Source organism: Eucalyptus grandis, chromosome 8 (assembly GCF_016545825.1).
Source record: "Eucalyptus grandis isolate ANBG69807.140 chromosome 8, ASM1654582v1, whole genome shotgun sequence".
Taxonomy (NCBI): domain Eukaryota; kingdom Viridiplantae; phylum Streptophyta; class Magnoliopsida; order Myrtales; family Myrtaceae; genus Eucalyptus; species Eucalyptus grandis.
The window spans coordinates 9,180,894-9,191,007 of NC_052619.1; the positions used below are offsets into that span (position 1 = coordinate 9,180,894).

General features: G+C 39.6%; 1 pseudogene; it reads left to right on the forward strand.

Annotated features, from left to right (window-relative positions):
• The first annotated feature begins 2,182 nt into the window (after positions 1–2,182).
• LOC104416225 lies at positions 2,183–7,401 on the forward strand (annotated as a pseudogene).
• The last annotated feature ends 2,713 nt before the right edge of the window (positions 7,402–10,114 follow it).

Here is a 10,114-nt window from a genome sequence, read left to right on the forward strand (position 1 = left end):
GACCGGCAGGACTTAATTCAGGTAAATGCATGCATCGCTAGCTCTCGAATTTTCTTGATAAGGACGATTTGTTCAATTTTTCTTCTTTTTTTTTTTTTATATAAATAAGAATATATTTGTTGATGTAGACTCTCGCGTCAGCTTCTGACGGACGAGCAGCCGAGTTGGAATCTCTTTGAATCGAAGAAACAGGAGGAGGGACCCGGTTGCACGTTCGTCTCATGGTTTTTGGCTATGTCATTATTCTTTTAATGGCCATAATTTTTGTGGTTTTACAGTATAAAGGGCATTCTCGACAATTTATTATGGAAGTTCCATATTCTGGTAGCCGGAACTGCACGCTTGGATTGTGTGGACAACGTGTCTCCATCACTTGACGGCACCGTCTTCGTTGCATTGCCCAAAAGAATTTTATCATACAATCCCAAAGCACAGAATTGCCATTTCCAATCATTCGTCAACTCTATCGAGAAGAAACAATTACAGCCATATCTATACTCCCTAAAAACTTACCTCGAAATAGGAAACCTCCAAACAAAAAGCTCAATTGAAAATTTCTCATAACGTTCACTTAATGAAGCTACACAATAGACTAGCATGTATAAATTTGATTTAATTCCTCAAGGGGAAAAAGGCATTTATTGTTCATATAAGAAAAAAGATATATTAGGATGTGTTCTTATTTGATAATTTTCGTAAGTCGGTTTTGTGTATATATATATATTGCCAGGTGAACCTCGAGCTCGTCGATCTTAAGCTCGTACTTTACACTCTTGCTTTTTATTTTCTTTATTTACTTTACCATGTAGTTGTACATTGTTCAAGCAAATGGCTTTACATACTTTGCTTCTTTTTTCTTTTGTTTATTAGAACACAAAAGACACAGGGGGAGAACAGGCTACTCAACCGAAAGATTCTCATTAGGGCTGTACATGCTTTGCTTCTTTTCTCTTTTGCTTCTTTTTAAAATCCATATGAACATTTTTATTAGAGTAGATGAGCGTTTGGTAACAATAAGAAAACAAAGATATGAAGCAAATTTGCTTGGATTTAAAGGCAAGTTCATATTTGATGGATTTATAGGTTGGTAAGTGATACATGCCTAAATGGTTTAGAAAATATTTTCCTTATCGAGCACTAGAAAATATTTTCCGAAATATTTTCAGGTTTTAGCTGAATACCAAAATATGTTGTCATTTTCCTATAAAATAACATCTAGGAAAATATTTTTCGAAAATGACCCATTTTTCGCAAAACGAACGGATCCTAAGCATCGCTTAAACTTCACTATAACCGTGGACCTCATTAGAACACCAATTTGACATCCACTTTTAATTACTGCACAACAATTTTTCAACGCAACCTTCTCAACTATAGATGTAAAAACACTTTTGCATCCATATATGTTAACAGATCGACATAAATTTTGTTGAACTCAACAGTTATAACAACCATTAACTATATAGATTTAACCTCATTATAAGTATTATCTCTATCGATTAACACACTAGTACTTTCTACTTCAAGTGTTTCTAGTTGCAGCTCCACCTTCTGTTCAAATTCGTATAAACACTGTCACAAACACTCATATTTAAAAGTATTGAAGATTTGTCAAATGTAGCTTTTCTGCTGATAATAAATGACAAATTCTAATTCACAACACAGCATTGCGTCTCATCCTCCTTGCATATCTTTCGACTATTCGCGGACTCCCCATCCCAAGCCCGTCAAATTAAGTCAATCGCGGGCTTTCCTGGAAACGCGTTTGCCCCTGCGCCCCTCGATTTCGCTATAACCCGAGTATGCACTCACAAAATATGTTGCACTGGTCCACAATCACCCGTCGTTTTGCATCGGGTCTCTCCTCTGCGTGAGTTTTTCGGGTCGTCCTTTCTCGGAAGCCCGCTGGCAGCTTCCGTGTTCCGCAATCACACGGTAGCCCGGCTTGCCGCTTAATGACATCGCCCTCCGGCGGTTCCCTTGAGCACGTATATAAAACCCATGCGATCGGACATCATTCCACAAACTCCAAGATTGCTTTTTCCGTTGCTATCACAACACAATCAGAGTTCCTCTCTTTTGTCTTGCCATTTGCATTGTGCGGCCCTACCTGTGCATCTCTGCCCATCGCTGAGGAGTGGTGACTCCTTCCGCTCCTAGGCCACCTCGAATCGCCCGAGCAATGGCCTCCGTGAGGCAAAGAAGAAATCCTTTCCGCACTTCGATTTCGATCCCAGATCAACCCAGCTCATTCCGGATTGATCAGTCAGAGCTCACAAGGCTGGTCAATGAGAAGGACCTCGGCGACCTCCGAGAAAAACACGGCGGCTTAGGGGGAATCGCCCGCGCCCTTAATACTGATTTCAATGGAATCAGCGGCGAACCGGATGACGTCACTCGCAGGCAAAACGCATTCGGTGTCAACACATTCAAGCGGCCCGCCAAGGGCTTCTTCCACTTTTTGCTCGAGGCTTTCAAGGACCTCACGCACCTGATTCTTCTTGTTTGCGCTGGGCTTTCGCCCGGGCTCGCGATCAAGGAGAGCGGGCTCAGGGAAGGCTGGTACAGCGGCGGGAGCTCATTCTTCTCAGTTTTCCTCGTGATTGTGGTGTCCGCCGTGTGCAAATACCAGCAGAACCGGCAGTTTGATAAATTGTATGGGGCTACCGGTAATATTCTCTTCGATGTGCTAAGAAAGGGCCAGCATCAGCAAGTGTCCAGATCCATGATCGTCGTCGGAGATGTCGTTTTTATCAAGACCAACGATCAAGTCCCAGCAGACGGTCTGTGCTTCCCTGGGCGCCGCTTGTGGGTATGGACGAGAACTTGTACTGTTTCAATCGCATCAGTTTCGCGTATTAACTCATGTTAGTTTCCTCCAGAAATATATAGTATTAGAGTGCGACACCTGGTCAATAAGCCATAACTCTCAAGACGCCTACACTTAAGTCGCCATAACTTTAAAATGACACTTAAGTGCCATCATCGGAGAAATGGGACACTTAAGTGCCACTCCAAAAATCCGGCCAAATGGCCGACATGGCGACTTTTCCTAAGGAGCTCGGTCCAAAACGGCGTCGTTTTGCGCGCCGACGTGGCGGAAAAACGACGCCGTTTCGCTACGTGTAAATAATAAGATATAAATTAATTAAATTAGATTTAAAATATTCAAAAATTTTAAAAAAAATAAGAAAATTTAAAAAAATTAAAAAAATTAAGAAAATTTTAAAAATTAAGAAAATTTTAAAATTTTAAAAATTTTAAAAATTAAGAAAATTTTAAAATTTTAAAAATTTTAAAAATTAAGAAAATTTTAAAATTTTAAAATTTTAAAAATTAATAAAATTTTAAAAATTTTAAAAATTTTAAAAATTAGAAAATTTAAAAAATTTAAAAAATAAGAAAATTTAAGAAAAATTTAAAAATTAAGAAAATTTTAAAAATTAAGAAAATTTTAAAATTAAGAAAATTTTAAAAAATTAAGAAAATTTAAAAAATTAAGAAAAAATTAAAAAAATTAAGAAAAATTAAAAAAATTAAGAAAAAATTAAAAAAATTAAAAAAAATTAAGAAAATTTTAATTTTTTAAATTAAGAAAATTTTAAATTTTTTAAATTAAGAAAATTTTAAATTTTTTAAATTAAGAAAATTTTAAATTTTTTAAATTAAGAAAATTTTAAATTTTTTAAATTAAGAAAATTTTAAATTTTTTAAAAAATTAAGAAAAATTATAAAAATAAAATTATAAAAAAGTTATAAAAAATGGGGGTGGGAGGCCGAACGGGCGGCTCCCTTGCCGCCACCGGCGGCTCCCTCACCGCCGCCACCTCCACCGCCGCCTCCCCCTTTTTTAATTTTTTTATTTTTTTTAAAATTTTTTATTTTTTTAAATTTTTTTAAATTAAAATTTTTAAAATTTTCTTATTTTTAAATTTTTTTAATTTTTTAAAATTAAAGTTTTTAAAATTAAAATTTTTAAAATTTTCTTATTTTTTATTTTTTTAAATTTTTTTTAAATTAAATTTTTAAAATTTTTTAATTTTTAAATTTTTTTAATTTTTAATTTTTTTTAAAATTAAATTTTTAAATTTTCTTATTTTTTTAAAATTTTTTTTAATTTTTAAATTTTTTTAAAATTAAAATTTTTAAAATTTTCTTATTTTTTTTAAAATTAAAATTTTTAAAATTTTCTTATTTTTTTAAATTTTTTAATTTTTTAAAATTAAAATTTTCATAATTTTCTTTTTTTTTAAAATTTTTAAAATTAAAATTTTTAAAATTTTCTTATTTTTTAATTTTTTTAAAATTTTTTTAAATTAAAATTTTATAATTTTCTTTTTTTAATTATTTAAAATTGTTTAAAATTAAATTTTCTAAAATTTTCTTTTTTTTTTTAATTTTTAAAATTTTTTAAAAATTAAAATTTTTAAAATTTTCTTTTTTTTTAAATTTTTTTATTTTTTGAAATTTAAATTTTTAAAATTAAAACTTTTTAATTTTTTAATTTTTTTTTTTTTTTAATTTTTATGCCGATTTGGAGGCTCCCATGAGCCACGTAGGCAAATAATAATAATAAAATATCGCACGTAGGATTCCTAAGAAGGGTCGCGGAGGTGGGACTTAAGTGTCCCATTCGGAAAAAAAAGACTTAGGCAGTGTCCGGCGTGCTGGGTTACATCTGTGGTGTACTTTTGCCATAGTATTAGTATTACAAAGTTCGAGCCCAGGTTGATTTATTAGTTAAGTAATCAGTTCAAAGAAATGTAAAAGCGTACGATATTCTGTTTGATACTGCACACTGTCATTTTCATAATTTTAATTCTATGACAATGAGGAAAGTAAGGGTTTTTAATTCGTAATTCCAGTCGTAGGAGAACAAACTTTCTTAAAAAATTTTACTGGAAAAAGTATACTTAAACATAATCCATTTCTTCTCGGGTTAATATTTATTCAGGTTTCATTTTCTTTGTTTCAACTCGAGACTCCGCGTCCTAGCGTCACTAAATCATGTGCGACATTTGGATTATCAATTTAGGTCGATAAATCGAGCATGACCGGGGAGAGTGGTCGCGTAGAAGAGAAGAACGTTCAGAATCCATTCCTGTTCTCTGGAGCAAAGGTCGTTCATGGGGAAGCTCCGATGCTGGTCACAGCGGTTGGGATGAACACAAAGGAGGGCACGATGATGAGTTCAATCAACCGCGGCAGCAGCGAGGAGACCCTTTACAGGCTTGGCTCAACAAGCTCACCTCGTCGATTAGCAAAGTCAGCTTGGTGGTCAATTGTCTGGTTCTTGTGGTTCTGCAAATTCTCTACTTCACGGGAAAAAAACAGGGCGCGAACAGGAAACGGGAATTCGATCCAAGCCAAACGATGGGCGACAACATCATGAACTCTGTGGGGGGAAAAATTGCAGCCACAGTGACAATCGTTTCGGTCATGATTCCCGAAGGATTGCCAATCGCGGTAACACTCATTCTTGCTTATTCAATGAAGAGCATGAGGGATTGGGCGATGGTGAGGAAGCTTTGGGCCTGTGAGACAATGGGGTCAGCCACCACTATTTGCATCGAGAAGACTGGCACTCTCACGACGAACCAGATGAAAGTGACGAAATTGTGGGTCGGCCAAGGCTTCGCGGCAGAAAACGGGTGCTCCTCTGCCTCCAAGTTTGTCCTGGATTTGATTCGGGTTGGAGTTGCTTTGAACACAAATGGCGGCGTCTACAATCCAGAACCATCTTCAACATCGGTGTACGGGTTATTCCGTAGTCCCACCGAGAAAGCGATTCTTTCCTGGGCAGTTTCACAATTAAGCATGGACACGCAGGAGATAAAGGAAAGCTGTCGAGTCATCGCACGCGAAGTCCTCGACAAGCGGAAGAGTAGAGGTGTCCAAATAAAGAAGACCATGGATGACACAGTCCACGTGCACTGGAAAGGATGGCCAGAGATGATCTTGGCGATGTGCTCGAGCTTCTACGACCGGTCGGGGATGGTGAAAGATTTGGACGAAGATGAAAGGAAGAAATTCAAGCAGATAATCCAGGGGATGAGGGCGAGCGGCATGCGCTGCATCGCTTTTGCTCATAAACAATTCTGCGCAAAATCCTGCGCAGAAGCGATCACAAAAGGAGAACACGATAACAAGATCCAAAAGGACAGCCTGACATTACTAGGACTCGTTGGTGTTATTGAACTGTGCTGTCCTGGTGTGGATCGCGTGGTCCAAGCTTTTCGGGACGCTGGAGTGAACGTCAAGATGATTACGGGAGACAACAGCTTCGTTGCTAAGGCCATCGCCAAAGAGTGCGGGATTCTCAAGCCTGAGGATGATGCCTCCGATGAAGCCATCGTGACGGGGGCTGATTTCCGCGACTACTCGATTGAGAAGAGGCTTGAAGAAGTTGAGAAAATCCGGGTCATGGCGAAATCCTCCTCTTCTGATAAGCTCCTCATGGTTCAATCCCTAAAGAAGAAAGGCCATGTGGTCGCCTTTGTAGGGGACGGCATGAACGACGCATGGGCCCTCAAGGAAGCCCACATCGGGGTCTCGATGGGCATCCAAGGCATTGAGGTTGCCAAAGAGAGCTCGGACATTGTCATCCACAGCGACAACTTCGCCTCTGTTGCGGAGGTGCTGCGTTGGGGTCGATGCATCTATGATAACATCCAGAAGTTCATTCAATTCAAGCTCACAGTAAACGTCGCGGCCCTTTTGATCAACTTTGTGGCCGCAATCTCCTCTCGTGACGTCCCTTTGACAGCCATCCAGCTCTTCTGGGTGAACCTGATTGTGGACACGCTTGGTGCCTTCGCCCTGTCCACAGACCTGTCCACAGAGCAGACCAGGGAGGTCATGAAAAAGCCCCCCGTGGGCTGGACCGAGCCACTCATAACAAACGTCATGTGGAGGAATCTGGTGGGACAACCAATTTACCAAGTGGCTGTCCTCCTCACTCTACAATTCAAGGGCGAATTGATCTTTGGCGTGGACAAGGCGGTGAAGCGGACCCTGATATTTAACGTGTTCGTCCTGTGCCAGGTCTTCAACGAGTTCAATGCGAGGAAGCTTGCGAAGAAGAACATATTTGAGGGCATTCACAAGAACAAGCTGTTCCTAGGGATCATCTTCATGACGGTGGTCCTCCAGGTGGTGATGGTCGAGTTCCTGAAGCAGTTCGTGGTCACGAAGAGGTTGAGCTGGGGACAATGGGGTGCATGTGTCGGGATCGCAGCCGTGTCTTGGCCTATTGCTTGGGTTGTCAAGTGCATTCCGGTCCCGCGTACGCCAATCTTATAGTTAGTTAAGAAAATTATGCAGAGAGAGCAGTTTATTAGGCTTAGGAACGGCAATTGTTTTTAACTCAATTCTTCATAATGTACTGGTGTATCGAATTTCTCTTGACGCAGCGTGAATTTTTTGTTTTTTGTTTTTTGGGGGGTCCTTTGACCTAGAAAAATGAAAAGAATGTGCAATGAATCAATGTAATTTTTTCCAATTCAAAGAAAGCATTCATTCAGAAAATAAGAAATGAGATGAGAGACCTTAATATAGCCAGGAACATGAAGAATAAAATTGTGAGAGAAATGCAGGAGCACAAATAGAATGAATCAGTACAAATTTAGTTCTTCGCTACATCCCTCGAAGTCGCTTTAACCATAGTTAATCCGTTACACAACTGACATCACCCTCTACTTCAGCTCAAGCTATATGAAGATATTGTCTCTATTGGAAAAAAAAGTCAGCAAAAAAAATCGACTAACACAATAAAAGCGATTACCTAGGAATATACATAAAATTACAAGCGCGCAATAAACGAATCTATAACTTCACAATAGTCCGCATGCATTCGCAAAAAAAAAATATTCTCATTTTATAGCATTAATGTCAATTTTCTTGTCAAAGTAGAAACGGAAGCCTTTTGAGGGTAGAACCATTCTCTTTTCTTAACCTTCTTTTAATCTCATATATATATATAGTTATGCAAAAGTTATTTTATAACTTCCCTTGAAAGATATCCAGTCACACCTTTTTAAAAGGTGCCTCTTAGACACACATCGCTGCCCCTTGGACACACCCACCAAAATTTTGCATTTTTACTTATGACTTAATTGTTTAGAAAATTAGGGATGAATGTTTAATCCCTAGCAAAAATAATTTGCATCGCATGTAGACATTGGAAACATTAGCATCACCAGTACTAATCGATGAATTTTTTGAGTTTTTTCTATAAGATTAGTATTAAAGTTATTATTATTTTGTTTTTATTTCCATTTTAATAAAAGAAAAAGAAAAAGAGAGAGAGAATCTAGGGCCGGGCCAGATCTTAGCCTGCCCGGCCCCCTTTCCTTTCCCTTTTTTCTTTTTCCCCGCAGCCAGCCCACTTTTCTTTTCCATGCGGCCCACCTCTTCTTCATATTTCTTTTTTCTTTCTTTCCCAACGGGCCGGCCCACCTCTTTTCTTCCTCAGCCCAGCCCGTTCGCTCCCTCTTCTTTCCCCTCTCCTGCTCGCCTTGGCCGCTGCTTTCGCGGCAAACAGGAGAGAAGGGACGTTGGTACAGCGTACAGAGGACAGCAGCGTGGAAGGCGTCGCGCGCGACGCTGGTGAAAGGGAATGTCGTGCGGTACGGTCTGAGCTGGCACGGTCCTGGCGAGAGGCGAAGAGAGACAGGGGCGTTTGGAAAGATAGAGGAGCGTTCTGTTTTCCGGGGGGTTCGCTTTTGGCCGAGAGAGGGGGGAGAGATCGGAGAGCTCGGGAGAGTTTTGAGCGAGTGAGAGGGAGAGAACCAGAGAGTGAGGGAGCTCGAGGAGGGTGGTCAACCTCGCCAGAGTCCGTTCGTCAACCGCCGTCCGCCGTAGCGCTCCCCCCCGAACCAGGTAGGTCTTGTGCATAGCTTTTGGACTTGTGTCGAGTTGCGTTGCTTTCCCGAGGGTCTCGCTTCGAGAACACCGCGGGAAGGCCAGCCATTGCTCGACCCATTTCGAGTTCACCCTCCCGTCGCCGCTGCCGAAGCCGAGTAGGGATCTCCTCATTTTAAACGCCCGTCCCCGTTAACCCCTGCTGCTGCGCCCTATTTTGCTAGGATAGGACGCTGAGTTTTGTTCCTCCTGTTAGTCACACGCGTGCTGGGCTTCTGCGGGCTAATGTGGTTGATTTCGAATGCCCCTTTGGTGATTTTTTTCAAGTTTGGCGCTGAGTCCGAGTGCAAGAAGGGTTGATATCGTTCCTCCGGTCCATGCCCACCACATGTTCGACGATATTTCTAAGCCAGCCCAGGCGTTGCATTACCGATTCTCGTATGTTCTTGAACGCGTATAAGTGGACTTTGCATGTTATGAACCTTTTTGCTTGCTAGTTGTCTTTTGCATCATCGGGCCAAGTCTGGGCATACATTCGCTGTGTTTTATTTGTCTCCCGTTGGTTTCCTGGGTGTGGTGGCTGTAAGTGGTGCGCGGCTCGGGGTGGCCGGCGATGATGTCATGAGGTGATGGTGGCGGCAAGCGACAATCTCAGCCGCTGCTTTGTTTACGGTGCTCGGCGTGAGAGAATAGATTGGGCGTTCGGCGATGGAGGCATTGGGAGGAGGGGCTAGTTTCGGGCGTGGGAGTAAAACATAGAAGAAGGAGGAGAAGAAGGGCAGAAGAGGACGAAATAGGGAAAAGACAAAAAATTAATTAAAATATTAATATTAATATAAAAACGAAAAAGAAAACAAAAAAATGTTTTAAGAAATAGATTTTGTCCATTTTAGGTTAAATTCGGGTTGTCGGATAGGGTCAACGGGCCGGATCGGGTTTATCGTCCTGTACCCGTTTTCCCGAATATAATAATATTCAATATTAAATATATATTAAAAAATTTCAAAATATTTAGAAAATTCGGAAATTCAATTTTTTTGAAAATCAGAAAAATTCTTAAAAAATTAAAACATTAAAAATCCTCAAAATGTTAAAATTCATCTTTTGGGTTATTTCTTTCTAAAAAGTGGAAGGCTTTCAATTTGGAATTATGCTCAAGGTTAACCAAGCCCTTAGGGCTCTATCTTAGGTGAGACAAATACCCTTAATTGCGCAATATTAATACATTAATTTTGGCTTCTCTTTAATCTAG